At 47.9% G+C, this 23,058-nt stretch overlaps 6 non-coding genes and 1 pseudogene across 6 annotated transcripts; all 7 read right to left on the reverse strand.

Moving 5' to 3' along the window:
- Positions 1-246: 246 nt before the first annotated feature.
- Positions 247-437, reverse strand: LOC136593727 (U2 spliceosomal RNA). Its single transcript, XR_010788315.1, has one exon. It is a non-coding gene; the product is annotated as a U2 spliceosomal RNA (small nuclear RNA).
- A 2,771-nt stretch (positions 438-3,208) lies between these two features.
- Positions 3,209-3,399, reverse strand: LOC136593728 (U2 spliceosomal RNA). Its single transcript, XR_010788316.1, has one exon. It is a non-coding gene; the product is annotated as a U2 spliceosomal RNA (small nuclear RNA).
- Positions 3,400-6,188: 2,789 nt separating this feature from the next.
- Positions 6,189-6,377, reverse strand: LOC136593748 (U2 spliceosomal RNA). The gene has a single exon (XR_010788336.1). It is a non-coding gene; the product is annotated as a U2 spliceosomal RNA (small nuclear RNA).
- A 5,026-nt stretch (positions 6,378-11,403) lies between these two features.
- Positions 11,404-11,539, reverse strand: LOC136593756 (U2 spliceosomal RNA; annotated as a pseudogene).
- A 2,772-nt stretch (positions 11,540-14,311) lies between these two features.
- LOC136593729 (U2 spliceosomal RNA) lies at positions 14,312-14,502 on the reverse strand. The gene has a single exon (XR_010788317.1). It is a non-coding gene; the product is annotated as a U2 spliceosomal RNA (small nuclear RNA).
- Positions 14,503-17,273: 2,771 nt separating this feature from the next.
- Positions 17,274-17,464, reverse strand: LOC136593730 (U2 spliceosomal RNA). The gene has a single exon (XR_010788318.1). It is a non-coding gene; the product is annotated as a U2 spliceosomal RNA (small nuclear RNA).
- Positions 17,465-20,235: 2,771 nt separating this feature from the next.
- LOC136593744 (U2 spliceosomal RNA) lies at positions 20,236-20,425 on the reverse strand. The gene has a single exon (XR_010788333.1). It is a non-coding gene; the product is annotated as a U2 spliceosomal RNA (small nuclear RNA).
- Positions 20,426-23,058: the final 2,633 nt, after the last annotated feature.

A 23,058-nucleotide genomic window follows, 5' to 3' on the forward strand; every position in this document is an offset into this window, starting at 1 on the left:
CAGCGGTAGGTACGAACTATAGAGTGCGGCTGCCATATGAACTGGTGTGTGTGTTGTTTTGCTTCCAGTTGTACCTGTGCTGTGCACACTCTGGCAGACGCAGCTGCTCAGTGGATACAATGTTGCGAGCAGACGGGCTGAGTGTCAATCAAAGTGCTTGGGCGGTGGTAGCAGCAGCCGCCACAGCTGCGCTGCACCTCTTGCTCGTCGGTTTTGTTTTTCTGCTTTTGGAAACTGTTGTAGGAAAGGGGGTGCACCGGTCCTGGAGGTACTGCAATACCAGGTCAATGCGTGGAGTGGACAGAGCAAGCTCTTTTTCCAGCTCCCTGTTCTAAAAATCCATTTAATATATGGTCCCCAGATAGGGGACGTATCAGATATTAAACTGATAAGAACAGATACTACACTTGATCTTAGCCAAAAGGCCGAGAAGCGATAACCCGAAATGGGTTTCACCTGTAGCCCGGTCCGCCCAACTCCACTTCCAAGGCTTGAGGCAACACGCTCAGCCAGCACTCTGGGCGCACCCACAATGCACCCAGGCAGCTGGGAGAGCTATTAAAACTTTACATAGCCCCGCCCCACGCCTTCTCAACCGCGCCCAGCCTCACACCCTCAGTCCTTCCTCTTGCACCGAGCTCACGCATCCTAGGCTTGCAGAGCCTGCTGCTGCTGCAGGACTCGTCAGCTCCCTACAAACGAGGGTTAAGCCGGCGATGACACTAGAAGCAAGCACTAGTTTGTCTCTGAAGGTGCGTCGGCCGGTCGGTTGGAGGGATCTCTTCGGCCAGCCGCATTTCGAGTAGGGACGGATGGAAACTTTTTACCTAAAATAAGGGAAATTGGCTTCGGCCCCATAGGGCTTTATTGCCTTCCCCTGGGCCAGCATTAGTAGACCCTAGTAAGGAGAATATTAGAGCGGCATGGTCATCCGAAGAACTTAAAAACATACAGCAGGCCTTTTTTTCCCCGCCATACATACATAACTACAGATTTTATATTTTTTTTACATATATATATATATCTCTATCACACACACACACACAATCGTAAATCTATCTTTAATCTATATCTACAAAATCTATAATTCAGAAATAATCCATATCTATATTCTACGTAATTAATAAAGATAGATTAGATAGGATAGGATAGATAGACACATACATGCATACATACTGTATGCAAATGAGCCAGGTATTTGGAATGCTGATGATGTCACTCCCTTGTGATGTCATGAGCCAGGTGTATGGCAGGCTGATGTCACTCCATTGTGATGTCATCAATTTAGAAGCATAAATAGCGGGCTTGGCAGCGATTTCAGTCAGTCTCTGCTGCAGCTGGGAGACGGGAGATGGTCTTTATCTCTACCAAGAAGCTGCAGAACTACCGGCAACTGCAGAACTACCGGCAACTGCAAAACTACCGGCAACTGCAAAACTACCGGCAACTGCAAAACTACCGGCAACTGCAAAACTACCGGCAACTGCTGAACTACCGGCAACTGCTGAACTACCGGCAACTGCTGAACTACCGGCAACTGCTGAACTACCGGCAACTGCTGAACTACCGGCAACTGCTGAACTACCGGCAACTGCATCATTTTTATTTTATTCAATATAGGTTTTATTGGTTTCATGGAGGGGGGGAAACTTTTGCCTTATCTCAAAGCAATGTAAAAATAACTTTGACAATGAAACTTAATAAATAAATTTCGAGTTGAACTATATGATGTTTGTCTGTGATATTTTATAAGGTGTACAAACAGGGGAAGGGGGGGGGGAGCGGTAAGGGAGGGTAGGTATCTATGACACGGGAGAAAGAGAAAATAAAACAAAAAGGGGGAGGGGGGGGCGCTCCGGGATTGCTGTTTCTCTTTACGATTGTGGTTTAAACGTGTTACTCACATGTCCCTGTCTGTAACCACCTAGTAAATAGGGGTGAGCTCCGGGCATCTATCCATATCGCCCAGGTGTGATACAATTTATCATAGCCTGACGGCTCATCTTGAAGCCTCATTCTCTCCCTACGCTCTATTTCGTGGATCAATGTTATTTTTAGTGGAGTGCATTTTTTATGCAGCACACAAGGGGGAGACAGCGGCCTACCAAAATCGAGTTGGCTGCTGCTGTGGCTTTCTTTTTTTTAAAAAAAAGGTAGGTTCCGTTCTTCCATGGTGAGGAATAGGCAGGGAGGTTCCGTTTTTGGCAGCTGGGGAATGCTTATAGGCAAGGCCTTATCCCTGGTGGTGCATGTAACGTCAGACCACGTTTCAGCATTCAGTCAGTCAGTGGCTGACAAACGAGCTCCATGCAAGTTTACATTAAACAGACACATTTCTTTCTTTACTGTATTGACTGCGGTCTGTAATCGAGCGGTTGAACTGTTTCTGTGTCCATGCATTGAATAAAGCAATACATCCTTGTAAAGTAGACGTCCGTTCGTTGGAGTTCTTTGCTCCCCGAGTGTTGCTCCATCTCTAAACGTTGGCCTGGATCTTCATGGACGAATACTGCCCATCCCACGTGGAGCGTGTATCTCAGCCCGCGTGGAGTGCTGCAGTCCAATGAGGTATTCCGTGCTACATAGCAAGCCTTGGGCCTGTGTGATTGGGGGTCCGCTGCTGTCTGTCCACTCTGAAGCGCGCATCCGGGGCCGGCCGCTTTTCGACTACCAGCGACTGCAGGTCACACACACAGGCTGGTTGGAATGGCCTAGCATTATCCTGATCCGGAGGTGTAACTTGAAGCTGCGGGGCCCCAGTACAAAGTCTGGAACTGGGCCCCCAAACTATAAAGCTTCATTGATAGCATTGGTTTACAATGTGGGGAAGAGAGACTTTATGGGCCCCCTGGGGCTCCGGGCCCCCTGCACATACACCCATGACCCGAATACGTGGAGCATACAGACGCAGGCTGCCAGGATACGCTGTGCCTGCCCGATGTTTCCAACTTGGCTATTAGCGCAGCGGTAGGTACGAACTATAGAGTGCGGCTGCCATATGAACTGGTGTGTGTGTTGTTTTGCTTCCAGTTGTACCTGTGCTGTGCACACTCTGGCAGACGCAGCTGCTCAGTGGATACAATGTTGCGAGCAGACGGGCTGAGTGTCAATCAAAGTGCTTGGGCGGTGGTAGCAGCAGCCGCCACAGCTGCGCTGCACCTCTTGCTCGTCGGTTTTGTTTTTCTGCTTTTGGAAACTGTTGTAGGAAAGGGGGTGCACCGGTCCTGGAGGTACTGCAATACCAGGTCAATGCGTGGAGTGGACAGAGCAAGCTCTTTTTCCAGCTCCCTGTTCTAAAAATCCATTTAATATATGGTCCCCAGATAGGGGACGTATCAGATATTAAACTGATAAGAACAGATACTACACTTGATCTTAGCCAAAAGGCCGAGAAGCGATAACCCGAAATGGGTTTCACCTGTAGCCCGGTCCGCCCAACTCCACTTCCAAGGCTTGAGGCAACACGCTCAGCCAGCACTCTGGGCGCACCCACAATGCACCCAGGCAGCTGGGAGAGCTATTAAAACTTTACATAGCCCCGCCCCACGCCTTCTCAACCGCGCCCAGCCTCACACCCTCAGTCCTTCCTCTTGCACCGAGCTCACGCATCCTAGGCTTGCAGAGCCTGCTGCTGCTGCAGGACTCGTCAGCTCCCTACAAACGAGGGTTAAGCCGGCGATGACACTAGAAGCAAGCACTAGTTTGTCTCTGAAGGTGCGTCGGCCGGTCGGTTGGAGGGATCTCTTCGGCCAGCCGCATTTCGAGTAGGGACGGATGGAAACTTTTTACCTAAAATAAGGGAAATTGGCTTCGGCCCCATAGGGCTTTATTGCCTTCCCCTGGGCCAGCATTAGTAGACCCTAGTAAGGAGAATATTAGAGCGGCATGGTCATCCGAAGAACTTAAAAACATACAGCAGGCCTTTTTTTCCCCGCCATACATACATAACTACAGATTTTATATTTTTTTTACATATATATATATATCTCTATCACACACACACACACAATCGTAAATCTATCTTTAATCTATATCTACAAAATCTATAATTCAGAAATAATCCATATCTATATTCTACGTAATTAATAAAGATAGATTAGATAGGATAGGATAGATAGACACATACATGCATACATACTGTATGCAAATGAGCCAGGTATTTGGAATGCTGATGATGTCACTCCCTTGTGATGTCATGAGCCAGGTGTATGGCAGGCTGATGTCACTCCATTGTGATGTCATCAATTTAGAAGCATAAATAGCGGGCTTGGCAGCGATTTCAGTCAGTCTCTGCTGCAGCTGGGAGACGGGAGATGGTCTTTATCTCTACCAAGAAGCTGCAGAACTACCGGCAACTGCAGAACTACCGGCAACTGCAAAACTACCGGCAACTGCAAAACTACCGGCAACTGCAAAACTACCGGCAACTGCAAAACTACCGGCAACTGCTGAACTACCGGCAACTGCTGAACTACCGGCAACTGCTGAACTACCGGCAACTGCTGAACTACCGGCAACTGCTGAACTACCGGCAACTGCTGAACTACCGGCAACTGCTGAACTACCGGCAACTGCATCATTTTTATTTTATTCAATATAGGTTTTATTGGTTTCATGGAGGGGGGGAAACTTTTGCCTTATCTCAAAGCAATGTAAAAATAACTTTGACAATGAAACTTAATAAATAAATTTCGAGTTGAACTATATGATGTTTGTCTGTGATATTTTATAAGGTGTACAAACAGGGGAAGGGGGGGGGGAGCGGTAAGGGAGGGTAGGTATCTATGACACGGGAGAAAGAGAAAATAAAACAAAAAGGGGGAGGGGGGGGCGCTCCGGGATTGCTGTTTCTCTTTACGATTGTGGTTTAAACGTGTTACTCACATGTCCCTGTCTGTAACCACCTAGTAAATAGGGGTGAGCTCCGGGCATCTATCCATATCGCCCAGGTGTGATACAATTTATCATAGCCTGACGGCTCATCTTGAAGCCTCATTCTCTCCCTACGCTCTATTTCGTGGATCAATGTTATTTTTAGTGGAGTGCATTTTTTATGCAGCACACAAGGGGGAGACAGCGGCCTACCAAAATCGAGTTGGCTGCTGCTGTGGCTTTCTTTTTTTTAAAAAAAAGGTAGGTTCCGTTCTTCCATGGTGAGGAATAGGCAGGGAGGTTCCGTTTTTGCCAGCTGGGGAATGCTTATAGGCAAGGCCTTATCCCTGGTGGTGCATGTAACGTCAGACCACGTTTCAGCATTCAGTCAGTCAGTGGCTGACAAACGAGCTCCATGCAAGTTTACATTAAACAGACACATTTCTTTCTTTACTGTATTGACTGCGGTCTGTAATCGAGCGGTTGAACTGTTTCTGTGTCCATGCATTGAATAAAGCAATACATCCTTGTAAAGTAGACGTCCGTTCGTTGGAGTTCTTTGCTCCCCGAGTGTTGCTCCATCTCTAAACGTTGGCCTGGATCTTCATGGACGAATACTGCCCATCCCACGTGGAGCGTGTATCTCAGCCCGCGTGGAGTGCTGCAGTCCAATGAGGTATTCCGTGCTACATAGCAAGCCTTGGGCCTGTGTGATTGGGGGTCCGCTGCTGTCTGTCCACTCTGAAGCGCGCATCCGGGGCCGGCCGCTTTTCGACTACCAGCGACTGCAGGTCACACACACAGGCTGGTTGGAATGGCCTAGCATTATCCTGATCCGGAGGTGTAACTTGAAGCTGCGGGGCCCCAGTACAAAGTCTGGAACTGGGCCCCCAAACTATAAAGCTTCATTGATAGCATTGGTTTACAATGTGGGGAAGAGAGACTTTATGGGCCCCCTGGGGCTCCGGGCCCCCTGCACATACACCCATGACCCGAATACGTGGAGCATACAGACGCAGGCTGCCAGGATACGCTGTGCCTGCCCGATGTTTCCAACTTGGCTATTAGCGCAGCGGTAGGTACGAACTATAGAGTGCGGCTGCCATATGAACTGGTGTGTGTGTTGTTTTGCTTCCAGTTGTACCTGTGCTGTGCACACTCTGGCAGACGCAGCTGCTCAGTGGATACAATGTTGCGAGCAGACGGGCTGAGTGTCAATCAAAGTGCTTGGGCGGTGGTAGCAGCAGCCGCCACAGCTGCGCTGCACCTCTTGCTCGTCGGTTTTGTTTTTCTGCTTTTGGAAACTGTTGTAGGAAAGGGGGTGCACCGGTCCTGGAGGTACTGCAATACCAGGTCAATGCGTGGAGTGGACAGAGCAAGCTCTTTTTCCAGCTCCCTGTTCTAAAAATCCATTTAATATATGGTCCCCAGATAGGGGACGTATCAGATATTAAACTGATAAGAACAGATTTTTTTTTTTTTTTTTTTTAAACCTGAAAGGCTTTATTTACACAACACAAAAACACTTCATCACATCAAATACAACTTAAAGACATGTCAAACTCCTGACAAATTAACTAATTCAATCCATTTTTTGACTTTCCATATCCCCTCCGCATCCACCCCCCCTTTGCTTTTGTCCCACAAATAAATAAAGTATAATTTCCCCAGCACCATTCTCACGCTGTCCCTCACACTCAGATCCTTCCGCTTAAACACATACACATTCCTTACATCCCACAACACTTCCTTCACACACGCCATAAACAGCCACAACAACCTCTGCCTCACACAATCACTCACACCAAACCCGAACATAACCAACCCATAATTAATGAACGTGGCCCCTGTTATTTCCTTGCACAGAGGGCCGAGCCTCCGTAATACATTCTGTGCATAGCCGCAGTTCCAAAAAACGTGCATCACACTCTCACATCCACCGCACCCCTCTCTCGGACACCTTTCATCCCTCACCAAGCCTCTCACACGCTGAAACTCTCGTACCGGTAACACACCATGCAGACTCTGCCATACTACCTCACTCTGCTTATTACTCATCCCATCCATTCGCACCTTCTTCCACACGCTCTCCACATCCGCTCCTCGCACAGAATTGATATCACACACCACATCCTTACTCTCAATCATTCTCTGGACCATCCGCTTATTCTTCAACACGCTCACCTCACACTCACTCAACTCAAACTTCACTACAAAACTCACAACCCATTCATACCACTTGGGACTCTCAAACGCCACTGGCTTACGTAAATCATACTCACACCACTTCATCCGCACACACAGTCTCCCAGCTAAGTACCTCATCATGCACGCACCTTTCGAATCTTTCTGGACCAGCACCAATAAGTAAACTATGATGTTACACCCAAAATAGACTTCTAGGTTGGGGAAGCCCACTCCCCCCTTCCTCCAGCTCTTTATAACCTCCTCTCTCCTCAGCCGCTCCATCCTAGACCTCCAGAAAAAGGTGAAAATGATCCTATTCAGACCCCTGAGGGTCATGTAGTCTGGTGGAAAAACCATGGCTATATATAGAAAAATTGGCAAAATCACGCTCTTTATTACCAGGGTCTTACCTATAAAGGTAAGACTCCGCAGCCTCCAAAAATTCAAGCGGCTTTCCACCTTTCGTTTTGCCTCCTGCCAGCTCTCTTTTCCATCCAGGTTGCTATCAAAGCTGATCCCCAAAATCTTAATGGCACCATTCACTCCATTTATACCTGCATCCGCACTCAGCACAGCCTCACCAAACACCTTACATTCACTCTTGTCCCAATTCACTCGGAAGGCAGACGCACCGCAAAACACGGACACCAACAGTCTCACCCTCCTCACAGCACACTCAGACTCACACATCACACACACATCATCCATATAAGCACTCACCTTCCATTCTCTTCCATTGCTGCCAGGAATATGGATCCCCCGCACCACCTTATCTTTTCTGATCATGCAGAGCAAAGGCTCCATGGCACAAATAAACGCCACTGGTGACAACGGACACCCCTGACGCACTCCAGACTTCACATTCACTCTCCTTCCAACCTTCCCATTCACCAACATTCTGCTAAAGATACTTTCATACAAACTCCTCACTCTGCACACAAACTCAGCCGGAAAACCCATTCGCAACAACACCCGAAACAAAAACCCATGCGACAACCTGTCATACGCCTTCTCAAAATCCACACTCACCACATACACACTCTTCTTTCGCTTCTTGCAGTCCCACAACACATCTCTCATCAGACACAAAATCTCATGCACACGTCTCCCAGGCACCGCACAATACTGGTCCTCACTCACCACACACTCCACCACGTCACGCATACGGTTGGCGATTATCTTGGCATAGATTTTATAATCACTATTCAGTAGTGTAATAGGACGCCAGTTCTTTAGATGTTTCAGATCCCCCTTCTTTGGGATCAGCACAACCACACCCTCACGCATACTATCAGCCATCTCCGCATTCATCCACATGTACTTGCACACCTCACACAAATCCTTGCCCACCACATTCCACAACATTCGGTAGAACTCTACCGGTAGCCCATCTGCCCCAGGTGTCTTGTTTAATGCTAGGCTTTGCATCACCTCAAAAACTTCATTTGTGGTCACCTCCCGCATAATGGATGCTCGCTCCACCTCCCCGAGCCTACCCTCTACCTCACTCAGAACCTCATTCTCAAGACATTCATCCCTCCACTTATCCGCATACAACTCCTCATAGAACCCCGCAATCACCTCATGCACCCCCTCCCCCCTCACCTCACACTCATCCTCATTCATCACACACTCAAAAGTTGGTTTCTTGGCAAAAGCTTTCTTAAAAAAGAAACGTGTGCATTTTTCGTCATGCTCCATCTTGTCTGCTTTAGCTCTATATATAATGCTCCTGCCTTTCTGAGTCAGGTAGTTATTTATGTCCCTCTTAGTCTGTATTATGTCCTGCTGGACCTCCATACCGTTCTCACGGAGCTTTAAAAGGAAGCACAGACGGGCACTGAGCCTTATGTACTCCTTCCTTTTCTCTTTTGCTCTTTTGTAACCTGCAGACTTAAAGAAAACTTTTGTTTTTCTTTTAACCCATTCCCACCACGCCAAGATGTTAGGGAAATCCACCTTTCTCCTACTCCACTGTTTGTATTCACATTCATACTGCACTCTCACATCCTCACACTCCAGCTGACTCACATTTAACTTCCATACGCCCCTCCCACACACAACACTCTCCCTAACCACAAGCTCACATAACACACTCTCATGATCAGAAAACAAAACCGGTTTTTGCTTGTAACTAATGGCGGTAAAATCATGTGATATAAAACAAAAATCCAGGCGGGAGTGAATACCCCCCCTGTCTGCATGATACGTAGGCATAAATGGTGAAATATTGCATAAAACCTGTACATCCTGTAAATGAAAATCTGTAATAATTTCAACTAAGGTTTTCCCCGATATGTCCAGGGGAAACTTTGTTACATCACAGTTCATATCCCCAACTAATATGACGGGCATCCTGCCCTGCATAAAGAACTTAATCTTGTCAAACAAGGCTTTGCGCTCACTCTTACCTGTGGGCGCATACACATTAATAATACGCAACTTTACGTTCTTATATAGTACTGTGGCTGAGACGCATCTCCCCACCTCTATCACTTCATGACTCAGTAGCTCTATATTCCTGGTATTTATCAGGATCGCTACTCCATCGTTTTTGTTTGATCCACTCCCAGACCATATGGCTCCTCCGTGGGGCCACTCACCAGGGCCAACCTCACTGCTTATACCACATTCCTGTAGACATATTATGGACGCACTTTCTTGCTTTAGCAGGCTCAATATGGCTGCTCTCCTGGTCTTACTTTGGAAAACACGCACGTTCTGGGAGTGGATCAATAGGGACATAACTTTATACAAACATACATAAACATAAAGTCAAGGCATAGGGTTCATGGCATCAAAGCGCCTAACATAACCCCATATGGTCGCCTTCATCTGGCGCCAGCGCTTCAAAGGGGTTGCTGGTTTCCATCGCCTCATTTCCACCCTCCTCATTACGTCTTTTTTTTGCAGCTTTTCTATCTGCCACTTCGGCAAACTCCTCCTCGCTGTCACTGATTTGAAACCCACCACCCTCCCTGTGACACAAAACCGTCTCTGGCGATGAAAAGCTGCCGATGATCCCAGACGGTCGGATGGGGCTGTCCACCTCCTCTATTATTTCTTCCAGGTGGCGGATGACCTCCGACACCTGGGCTTCCGCTGCCGCACTCAAATCCACACCTATAGCTTTCTGGCTTTCAACCTTTCTTTTAATGTTCTGGCCAGGCATGGTCTTTGCAGGGGTAGGCGATGCAGAAGTAGTAGCAGCCGCAGCGGGCTTTACAGAAGCGGGAACGGCAACAGGGGCAACAACAGCAGCCGCAGCAGACGGTGCGGTGACAACAGCCGCGGCAGGCGGCACTACAACAGAAGGCGGTGCTTTAACAGCAGCTGCGACCGAAGATGCAGCAGCAGCAGGTGGCACAACAACAGGGTTAATGCCTGCGGCAGATGGCTCAGAAGTAACAGCCGGTGGTCCAGAAGCAGGGACACTTGAAATAGGAGTCATAGCCACAACATTAGTTTTTGCAGAGGCTGGTTTTGGGGCAGCAGCCGCAGCACTCACAGCAGGTGTGCAACGAGCCTTAGCAGCACCTGTGGCTGCCGCGCCCCCAACAGCCGCACCCAAAATAACTGTCTCTGGCTTGCCTGCAGCACAGTCTGCATAAGTCCTCCTCCAGAAGTCTCTGGGGCGGTCGGCCCCCGGACAGTCCTTACAAATGTGCTCCTCGGATCCGCAAAGGTCGCACCGTCTGGGCTTTGGGCAACCGCCCGCATGGTGCCCCTCGCCCTGGCAATTCCGGCAGACTTGCCCCTTGGTACACTCGTCTTTTATGTGTCCGAATTGACCACAGTTTCTACAATAGCGGGGCTGTCCAGGGTACGTCAGATACCCGCGGTTTCCGGCAATAGAAAAGTTCGCGGGTGGGTGCATCACCCCCCCCAACCGATTTGGGTCCATCCTGAACCGGACAAAGAATTTATACTTGCAGTTAAAAATATCAAGAATGTTTTTTTGCTTGTCACCACCACGCACATTCTCGCAATATCGCCTCAGAAAGCTTTCTATTAGCGCCACGTCGGTGTACGGGTTGTACACGTGTACAATAACAGGCTTTTCTTGTATGCCGAACAAAGGCGTAATCCTCACCCCCTTCAGGAGGTCACTGTCCTTAAGGGCACGTAGCCGTTCGTATGCATTCAAACAATCATATTCTTCGCAGAATGTAACGTCATACTGGCCTTGTTTTGTAAAGTCCTGGACGCTGTAGATTAAAGCCTTTGTCACGCCACATTTCTCCATAAGGACATCCCGTACGATATAAACCAAGCCGTTCCTCGTCCTGTCGGTAGGGTCCACGTCAAAGCGGATGGTGTTGCGGATTCCAGCCATCGTCAACGAAAGAATCTGTCGGTTATGAAACCACAGAGGAAATTCTGCTTCAGCAGTAGGGCCTGGGCCGAACCCAGCTCACTCACAACCTTCCAGCCAGACCAAGTACTACACTTGATCTTAGCCAAAAGGCCGAGAAGCGATAACCCGAAATGGGTTTCACCTGTAGCCCGGTCCGCCCAACTCCACTTCCAAGGCTTGAGGCAACACGCTCAGCCAGCACTCTGGGCGCACCCACAATGCACCCAGGCAGCTGGGAGAGCTATTAAAACTTTACATAGCCCCGCCCCACGCCTTCTCAACCGCGCCCAGCCTCACACCCTCAGTCCTTCCTCTTGCACCGAGCTCACGCATCCTAGGCTTGCAGAGCCTGCTGCTGCTGCAGGACTCGTCAGCTCCCTACAAACGAGGGTTAAGCCGGCGATGACACTAGAAGCAAGCACTAGTTTGTCTCTGAAGGTGCGTCGGCCGGTCGGTTGGAGGGATCTCTTCGGCCAGCCGCATTTCGAGTAGGGACGGATGGAAACTTTTTACCTAAAATAAGGGAAATTGGCTTCGGCCCCATAGGGCTTTATTGCCTTCCCCTGGGCCAGCATTAGTAGACCCTAGTAAGGAGAATATTAGAGCGGCATGGTCATCCGAAGAACTTAAAAACATACAGCAGGCCTTTTTTTCCCCGCCATACATACATAACTACAGATTTTATATTTTTTTTACATATATATATATATCTCTATCACACACACACACACAATCGTAAATCTATCTTTAATCTATATCTACAAAATCTATAATTCAGAAATAATCCATATCTATATTCTACGTAATTAATAAAGATAGATTAGATAGGATAGGATAGATAGACACATACATGCATACATACTGTATGCAAATGAGCCAGGTATTTGGAATGCTGATGATGTCACTCCCTTGTGATGTCATGAGCCAGGTGTATGGCAGGCTGATGTCACTCCATTGTGATGTCATCAATTTAGAAGCATAAATAGCGGGCTTGGCAGCGATTTCAGTCAGTCTCTGCTGCAGCTGGGAGACGGGAGATGGTCTTTATCTCTACCAAGAAGCTGCAGAACTACCGGCAACTGCAGAACTACCGGCAACTGCAAAACTACCGGCAACTGCAAAACTACCGGCAACTGCAAAACTACCGGCAACTGCAAAACTACCGGCAACTGCTGAACTACCGGCAACTGCTGAACTACCGGCAACTGCTGAACTACCGGCAACTGCTGAACTACCGGCAACTGCTGAACTACCGGCAACTGCTGAACTACCGGCAACTGCATCATTTTTATTTTATTCAATATAGGTTTTATTGGTTTCATGGAGGGGGGGAAACTTTTGCCTTATCTCAAAGCAATGTAAAAATAACTTTGACAATGAAACTTAATAAATAAATTTCGAGTTGAACTATATGATGTTTGTCTGTGATATTTTATAAGGTGTACAAACAGGGGAAGGGGGGGGGGAGCGGTAAGGGAGGGTAGGTATCTATGACACGGGAGAAAGAGAAAATAAAACAAAAAGGGGGAGGGGGGGGGCGCTCCGGGATTGCTGTTTCTCTTTACGATTGTGGTTTAAACGTGTTACTCACATGTCCCTGTCTGTAACCACCTAGTAAATAGGGGTGAGCTCCGGGCATCTATCCATATCGCCCAGGTGTGATACAATTTATCATAGCCTGACGGCTCATCTTGAAGCCTCATTCTCTCCCTACGCTCTATTTCGTGGATCAATGTTATTTTTAGTGGAGTGCATTTTTTATGCAGCACACAAGGGGGAGACAGCGGCCTACCAAAATCGAGTTGGCTGCTGCTGTGGCTTTCTTTTTTTTAAAAAAAAGGTAGGTTCCGTTCTTCCATGGTGAGGAATAGGCAGGGAGGTTCCGTTTTTGCCAGCTGGGGAATGCTTATAGGCAAGGCCTTATCCCTGGTGGTGCATGTAACGTCAGACCACGTTTCAGCATTCAGTCAGTCAGTGGCTGACAAACGAGCTCCATGCAAGTTTACATTAAACAGACACATTTCTTTCTTTACTGTATTGACTGCGGTCTGTAATCGAGCGGTTGAACTGTTTCTGTGTCCATGCATTGAATAAAGCAATACATCCTTGTAAAGTAGACGTCCGTTCGTTGGAGTTCTTTGCTCCCCGAGTGTTGCTCCATCTCTAAACGTTGGCCTGGATCTTCATGGACGAATACTGCCCATCCCACGTGGAGCGTGTATCTCAGCCCGCGTGGAGTGCTGCAGTCCAATGAGGTATTCCGTGCTACATAGCAAGCCTTGGGCCTGTGTGATTGGGGGTCCGCTGCTGTCTGTCCACTCTGAAGCGCGCATCCGGGGCCGGCCGCTTTTCGACTACCAGCGACTGCAGGTCACACACACAGGCTGGTTGGAATGGCCTAGCATTATCCTGATCCGGAGGTGTAACTTGAAGCTGCGGGGCCCCAGTACAAAGTCTGGAACTGGGCCCCCAAACTATAAAGCTTCATTGATAGCATTGGTTTACAATGTGGGGAAGAGAGACTTTATGGGCCCCCTGGGGCTCCGGGCCCCCTGCACATACACCCATGACCCGAATACGTGGAGCATACAGACGCAGGCTGCCAGGATACGCTGTGCCTGCCCGATGTTTCCAACTTGGCTATTAGCGCAGCGGTAGGTACGAACTATAGAGTGCGGCTGCCATATGAACTGGTGTGTGTGTTGTTTTGCTTCCAGTTGTACCTGTGCTGTGCACACTCTGGCAGACGCAGCTGCTCAGTGGATACAATGTTGCGAGCAGACGGGCTGAGTGTCAATCAAAGTGCTTGGGCGGTGGTAGCAGCAGCCGCCACAGCTGCGCTGCACCTCTTGCTCGTCGGTTTTGTTTTTCTGCTTTTGGAAACTGTTGTAGGAAAGGGGGTGCACCGGTCCTGGAGGTACTGCAATACCAGGTCAATGCGTGGAGTGGACAGAGCAAGCTCTTTTTCCAGCTCCCTGTTCTAAAAATCCATTTAATATATGGTCCCCAGATAGGGGACGTATCAGATATTAAACTGATAAGAACAGATACTACACTTGATCTTAGCCAAAAGGCCGAGAAGCGATAACCCGAAATGGGTTTCACCTGTAGCCCGGTCCGCCCAACTCCACTTCCAAGGCTTGAGGCAACACGCTCAGCCAGCACTCTGGGCGCACCCACAATGCACCCAGGCAGCTGGGAGAGCTATTAAAACTTTACATAGCCCCGCCCCACGCCTTCTCAACCGCGCCCAGCCTCACACCCTCAGTCCTTCCTCTTGCACCGAGCTCACGCATCCTAGGCTTGCAGAGCCTGCTGCTGCTGCAGGACTCGTCAGCTCCCTACAAACGAGGGTTAAGCCGGCGATGACACTAGAAGCAAGCACTAGTTTGTCTCTGAAGGTGCGTCGGCCGGTCGGTTGGAGGGATCTCTTCGGCCAGCCGCATTTCGAGTAGGGACGGATGGAAACTTTTTACCTAAAATAAGGGAAATTGGCTTCGGCCCCATAGGGCTTTATTGCCTTCCCCTGGGCCAGCATTAGTAGACCCTAGTAAGGAGAATATTAGAGCGGCATGGTCATCCGAAGAACTTAAAAACATACAGCAGGCCTTTTTTTCCCCGCCATACATACATAACTACAGATTTTATATTTTTTTTACATATATATATATATCTCTATCACACACACACACACAATCGTAAATCTATCTTTAATCTATATCTACAAAATCTATAATTCAGAAATAATCCATATCTATATTCTACGTAATTAATAAAGATAGATTAGATAGGATAGGATAGATAGACACATACATGCATACATACTGTATGCAAATGAGCCAGGTATTTGGAATGCTGATGATGTCACTCCCTTGTGATGTCATGAGCCAGGTGTATGGCAGGCTGATGTCACTCCATTGTGATGTCATCAATTTAGAAGCATAAATAGCGGGCTTGGCAGCGATTTCAGTCAGTCTCTGCTGCAGCTGGGAGACGGGAGATGGTCTTTATCTCTACCAAGAAGCTGCAGAACTACCGGCAACTGCAGAACTACCGGCAACTGCAAAACTACCGGCAACTGCAAAACTACCGGCAACTGCAAAACTACCGGCAACTGCAAAACTACCGGCAACTGCTGAACTACCGGCAACTGCTGAACTACCGGCAACTGCTGAACTACCGGCAACTGCTGAACTACCGGCAACTGCTGAACTACCGGCAACTGCTGAACTACCGGCAACTGCATCATTTTTATTTTATTCAATATAGGTTTTATTGGTTTCATGGAGGGGGGGAAACTTTTGCCTTATCTCAAAGCAATGTAAAAATAACTTTGACAATGAAACTTAATAAATAAATTTCGAGTTGAACTATATGATGTTTGTCTGTGATATTTTATAAGGTGTACAAACAGGGGAAGGGGGGGGGGAGCGGTAAGGGAGGGTAGGTATCTATGACACGGGAGAAAGAGAAAATAAAACAAAAAGGGGGAGGGGGGGGCGCTCCGGGATTGCTGTTTCTCTTTACGATTGTGGTTTAAACGTGTTACTCACATGTCCCTGTCTGTAACCACCTAGTAAATAGGGGTGAGCTCCGGGCATCTATCCATATCGCCCAGGTGTGATACAATTTATCATAGCCTGACGGCTCATCTTGAAGCCTCATTCTCTCCCTACGCTCTATTTCGTGGATCAATGTTATTTTTAGTGGAGTGCATTTTTTATGCAGCACACAAGGGGGAGACAGCGGCCTACCAAAATCGAGTTGGCTGCTGCTGTGGCTTTCTTTTTTTTAAAAAAAAGGTAGGTTCCGTTCTTCCATGGTGAGGAATAGGCAGGGAGGTTCCGTTTTTGGCAGCTGGGGAATGCTTATAGGCAAGGCCTTATCCCTGGTGGTGCATGTAACGTCAGACCACGTTTCAGCATTCAGTCAGTCAGTGGCTGACAAACGAGCTCCATGCAAGTTTACATTAAACAGACACATTTCTTTCTTTACTGTATTGACTGCGGTCTGTAATCGAGCGGTTGAACTGTTTCTGTGTCCATGCATTGAATAAAGCAATACATCCTTGTAAAGTAGACGTCCGTTCGTTGGAGTTCTTTGCTCCCCGAGTGTTGCTCCATCTCTAAACGTTGGCCTGGATCTTCATGGACGAATACTGCCCATCCCACGTGGAGCGTGTATCTCAGCCCGCGTGGAGTGCTGCAGTCCAATGAGGTATTCCGTGCTACATAGCAAGCCTTGGGCCTGTGTGATTGGGGGTCCGCTGCTGTCTGTCCACTCTGAAGCGCGCATCCGGGGCCGGCCGCTTTTCGACTACCAGCGACTGCAGGTCACACACACAGGCTGGTTGGAATGGCCTAGCATTATCCTGATCCGGAGGTGTAACTTGAAGCTGCGGGGCCCCAGTACAAAGTCTGGAACTGGGCCCCCAAACTATAAAGCTTCATTGATAGCATTGGTTTACAATGTGGGGAAGAGAGACTTTATGGGCCCCCTGGGGCTCCGGGCCCCCTGCACATACACCCATGACCCGAATACGTGGAGCATACAGACGCAGGCTGCCAGGATACGCTGTGCCTGCCCGATGTTTCCAACTTGGCTATTAGCGCAGCGGTAGGTACGAACTATAGAGTGCGGCTGCCATATGAACTGGTGTGTGTGTTGTTTTGCTTCCAGTTGTACCTGTGCTGTGCACACTCTGGCAGACGCAGCTGCTCAGTGGATACAATGTTGCGAGCAGACGGGCTGAGTGTCAATCAAAGTGCTTGGGCGGTGGTAGCAGCAGCCGCCACAGCTGCGCTGCACCTCTTGCTCGTCGGTTTTGTTTTTCTGCTTTTGGAAACTGTTGTAGGAAAGGGGGTGCACCGGTCCTGGAGGTACTGCAATACCAGGTCAATGCGTGGAGTGGACAGAGCAAGCTCTTTTTCCAGCTCCCTGTTCTAAAAATCCATTTAATATATGGTCCCCAGATAGGGGACGTATCAGATATTAAACTGATAAGAACAGATACTACACTTGATCTTAGCCAAAAGGCCGAGAAGCGATAACCCGAAATGGGTTTCACCTGTAGCCCGGTCCGCCCAACTCCACTTCCAAGGCTTGAGGCAACACGCTCAGCCAGCACTCTGGGCGCACCCACAATGCACCCAGGCAGCTGGGAGAGCTATTAAAACTTTACATAGCCCCGCCCCACGCCTTCTCAACCGCGCCCAGCCTCACACCCTCAGTCCTTCCTCTTGCACCGAGCTCACGCATCCTAGGCTTGCAGAGCCTGCTGCTGCTGCAGGACTCGTCAGCTCCCTACAAACGAGGGTTAAGCCGGCGATGACACTAGAAGCAAGCACTAGTTTGTCTCTGAAGGTGCGTCGGCCGGTCGGTTGGAGGGATCTCTTCGGCCAGCCGCATTTCGAGTAGGGACGGATGGAAACTTTTTACCTAAAATAAGGGAAATTGGCTTCGGCCCCATAGGGCTTTATTGCCTTCCCCTGGGCCAGCATTAGTAGACCCTAGTAAGGAGAATATTAGAGCGGCATGGTCATCCGAAGAACTTAAAAACATACAGCAGGCCTTTTTTTCCCCGCCATACATACATAACTACAGATTTTATATTTTTTTTACATATATATATATATCTCTATCACACACACACACACAATCGTAAATCTATCTTTAATCTATATCTACAAAATCTATAATTCAGAAATAATCCATATCTATATTCTACGTAATTAATAAAGATAGATTAGATAGGATAGGATAGATAGACACATACATGCATACATACTGTATGCAAATGAGCCAGGTATTTGGAATGCTGATGATGTCACTCCCTTGTGATGTCATGAGCCAGGTGTATGGCAGGCTGATGTCACTCCATTGTGATGTCATCAATTTAGAAGCATAAATAGCGGGCTTGGCAGCGATTTCAGTCAGTCTCTGCTGCAGCTGGGAGACGGGAGATGGTCTTTATCTCTACCAAGAAGCTGCAGAACTACCGGCAACTGCAGAACTACCGGCAACTGCAAAACTACCGGCAACTGCAAAACTACCGGCAACTGCAAAACTACCGGCAACTGCAAAACTACCGGCAACTGCTGAACTACCGGCAACTGCTGAACTACCGGCAACTGCTGAACTACCGGCAACTGCTGAACTACCGGCAACTGCTGAACTACCGGCAACTGCTGAACTACCGGCAACTGCATCATTTTTATTTTATTCAATATAGGTTTTATTGGTTTCATGGAGGGGGGGAAACTTTTGCCTTATCTCAAAGCAATGTAAAAATAACTTTGACAATGAAACTTAATAAATAAATTTCGAGTTGAACTATATGATGTTTGTCTGTGATATTTTATAAGGTGTACAAACAGGGGAAGGGGGGGGGGAGCGGTAAGGGAGGGTAGGTATCTATGACACGGGAGAAAGAGAAAATAAAACAAAAAGGGGGAGGGGGGGGCGCTCCGGGATTGCTGTTTCTCTTTACGATTGTGGTTTAAACGTGTTACTCACATGTCCCTGTCTGTAACCACCTAGTAAATAGGGGTGAGCTCCGGGCATCTATCCATATCGCCCAGGTGTGATACAATTTATCATAGCCTGACGGCTCATCTTGAAGCCTCATTCTCTCCCTACGCTCTATTTCGTGGATCAATGTTATTTTTAGTGGAGTGCATTTTTTATGCAGCACACAAGGGGGAGACAGCGGCCTACCAAAATCGAGTTGGCTGCTGCTGTGGCTTTCTTTTTTTTAAAAAAAAGGTAGGTTCCGTTCTTCCATGGTGAGGAATAGGCAGGGAGGTTCCGTTTTTGCCAGCTGGGGAATGCTTATAGGCAAGGCCTTATCCCTGGTGGTGCATGTAACGTCAGACCACGTTTCAGCATTCAGTCAGTCAGTGGCTGACAAACGAGCTCCATGCAAGTTTACATTAAACAGACACATTTCTTTCTTTACTGTATTGACTGCGGTCTGTAATCGAGCGGTTGAACTGTTTCTGTGTCCATGCATTGAATAAAGCAATACATCCTTGTAAAGTAGACGTCCGTTCGTTGGAGTTCTTTGCTCCCCGAGTGTTGCTCCATCTCTAAACGTTGGCCTGGATCTTCATGGACGAATACTGCCCATCCCACGTGGAGCGTGTATCTCAGCCCGCGTGGAGTGCTGCAGTCCAATGAGGTATTCCGTGCTACATAGCAAGCCTTGGGCCTGTGTGATTGGGGGTCCGCTGCTGTCTGTCCACTCTGAAGCGCGCATCCGGGGCCGGCCGCTTTTCGACTACCAGCGACTGCAGGTCACACACACAGGCTGGTTGGAATGGCCTAGCATTATCCTGATCCGGAGGTGTAACTTGAAGCTGCGGGGCCCCAGTACAAAGTCTGGAACTGGGCCCCCAAACTATAAAGCTTCATTGATAGCATTGGTTTACAATGTGGGGAAGAGAGACTTTATGGGCCCCCTGGGGCTCCGGGCCCCCTGCACATACACCCATGACCCGAATACGTGGAGCATACAGACGCAGGCTGCCAGGATACGCTGTGCCTGCCCGATGTTTCCAACTTGGCTATTAGCGCAGCGGTAGGTACGAACTATAGAGTGCGGCTGCCATATGAACTGGTGTGTGTGTTGTTTTGCTTCCAGTTGTACCTGTGCTGTGCACACTCTGGCAGACGCAGCTGCTCAGTGGATACAATGTTGCGAGCAGACGGGCTGAGTGTCAATCAAAGTGCTTGGGCGGTGGTAGCAGCAGCCGCCACAGCTGCGCTGCACCTCTTGCTCGTCGGTTTTGTTTTTCTGCTTTTGGAAACTGTTGTAGGAAAGGGGGTGCACCGGTCCTGGAGGTACTGCAATACCAGGTCAATGCGTGGAGTGGACAGAGCAAGCTCTTTTTCCAGCTCCCTGTTCTAAAAATCCATTTAATATATGGTCCCCAGATAGGGGACGTATCAGATATTAAACTGATAAGAACAGATTTTTTTTTTTTTTGATAAACCATAAGGTTTTTATTTATTCACAACATAATAAATCCATCACATTTACACAACAGAAATACATTACAAATCATGACAAATCAACTAATTGTATCCATTTTTTAACCTTCCATATTCCCTCCGCATCGACTCCATCCTTTCTTTTGTCCCATAAATAAATGAAGTATAATTTCCCCAACACCATTCGCACGCTGTCCCTCTCACTTACATCCTTCCTCTTGAACACATACACATTCCTTACATCCCATAACACTTCCTTCACACACGCCATAAACAACCACAACAGTCTCTCTCTCACACTGCCTCTCACACCTAAACCAAACATAACTAACTCAAAGGATATGAAATTAACTCCTGTTATTTCCTTACATAACGGACCAAGTCTCCGCAGCACATTCTGTGCATGGCTGCAATTCCAAAATAAATGAACCACATTCTCACATCCACCGCACCCCTCTCTCGGACATCTCTCACTCCTCACCAAACCTCTCACACGCTGAAACTCTCGCACCGGTAACACACCATGCAGACTCTGCCATACAATCTCACTCTGCCTATTGCTCATCCCATCCATCCGCACTTTCTTCCACACTCTCTCCACATTCACTCTGCTAACAGAATTAATATCAGACACCTCATCCTTACTCTCAATCATTCGCTTCACCATTCGCTTATTCTTTAGTATCTTCACTTCACAATCATCCAACTCAAACTTCGCAACAAAGCATACCGTCCATTCATACCACTTGGGGATCTGGAAAGCAACTGGTTTCCTTAAATCATATTCACACCATTTCATGCGCACGAACCATCTCCCTGCTAGGTACCGCATCATACACGCTCCTTTTGTTGTCTTTTGCAACATGCTCAAAAGGAAGACTATACTGTTACATCCAAAGTATATCTCTAAATTTGGAAAGCCCATTCCTCCTCTCTCCCAACTCTTATACACTACCTCCCTCCTCAGACGTTCCATTTTGGACCCCCAGAAGAAAAGAAACATAACTCTGTTCAGCCTCCTCTGACCCATGTATCCCGGAGGAAAGACTAATGCCACATATAAAAAAATGGGCAAAATTACGCTCTTTATTATTAAAATTTTGCCTATCATAGTGAGGTTGCGTAATTTCCAAAAATTTAACCTGTTCTCCACCTTCTGCCTTGCCTCCTCCCAGCTCTCTTCCCCCTTTAAATTGTTGTTAAACTTAATACCTAAGATTTTAATTGGCCCAGACACATTATTTAGACCTATATCTGCACTCACTCCAGTCTCACCAAACACCTTGCACTCACTTTTATCCCAGTTAATACGGAACGCAGACGCACCACAAAACACAGACACTAACAGCTTCACTCTCCTCACTGCACTCTCAGACTCACACATCACACACACATCATCCATATACGCACATACCTTCAGCTCTCTGCCGTCACTACCTGGGATGTGGATCCCCCTCACCATCTTATCCTGTCTTATTAGACATAGTAACGGCTCCATGGCGCAGATGAAAACCACGGCCGACAGCGGACACCCCTGACGCACACCAGACATCACATTCACTCTCCTTCCAACCTTCCCATTCACTAACATACTACTATAAATCCTTTCATACAGACTCCTCACTCGCTCTACAAACATACCCGGGAACCCCATGCACACCAACACTCGGAACAAGAACCCATGCGACAACCTATCATACGCTTTTTCAAAGTCCAAGCTCACCACATACACACTCTTCTTTCGCTCCTTACAATCTCCCAGACAATCCCGCACCAGACACAGACTCTCATGCACTCTCCTACCGGGCACCGCACAGTACTGGTCCTCGCTCACCACGCTCTCCACTACCGCACGCATCCGATTTGCAATGATTTTAGCATAAATTTTATAATCCACATTTAAAAGCGTAATCGGACGCCAATTCTTTAAGTTTTTCAGATTGCCCCTTTTAGGGATTAATACAACCACTCCACCTCGCATACTTTCAGCTACATCCACATTCACCCACATGTACTGGCACACTTCACACACATCTTTCCCTATCACACTCCACAGCATACGATAATATTCAATAGGTAACCCATCCATACCGGGGGTTTTATTAGCGGCCATACTCTGGACCGCCTCCCACACCTCTTTAGCAGTAATATCACGTGCGACGGACGCTTGCTCCGCCTCCCCCAATTTATTCTCAAGTATGCTTAGCACATCACCCTCCAGGGCTTCATCCCTCCATTTTTCTTTGTACAAGTCCTCATAGAAGGACGCTATCTCTTCATGCACCTCCTCCCCCCTCACTTCCCCTCCTGTCTCCTTCTCTATTATTTCAAAAGTTGGTTTTTTTGAGAACACTTTTTTAAAGAAAAACCGCGAGCATGTCTCATCATGCAGCATCTTGTCCAACTTGGCGCGGTACATTATCCCCTTTCCCTTCTCCACCAGGAAACTATTGATTTCTCTCCTGCACTTCAGGATATCTTCTTGCACGTCTATCCCGCTGTCCCGCAACTTTATCAGGAAAGTCAGCCTATTGCTAAGCCTCACATATTGTGCCTTCCTTTCCCTGGCTACTTTATACCCTACAGACCTGAAAAAAGCCTTAGTTTTCCCCTTTACCCAGTCCCACCAGTCTAGGATATTTACAAAATCT

The sequence above is a fragment of the Eleutherodactylus coqui genome, unplaced genomic scaffold, assembly GCF_035609145.1.
Source record: "Eleutherodactylus coqui strain aEleCoq1 unplaced genomic scaffold, aEleCoq1.hap1 HAP1_SCAFFOLD_290, whole genome shotgun sequence".
Classification (NCBI taxonomy): domain Eukaryota; kingdom Metazoa; phylum Chordata; class Amphibia; order Anura; family Eleutherodactylidae; genus Eleutherodactylus; species Eleutherodactylus coqui.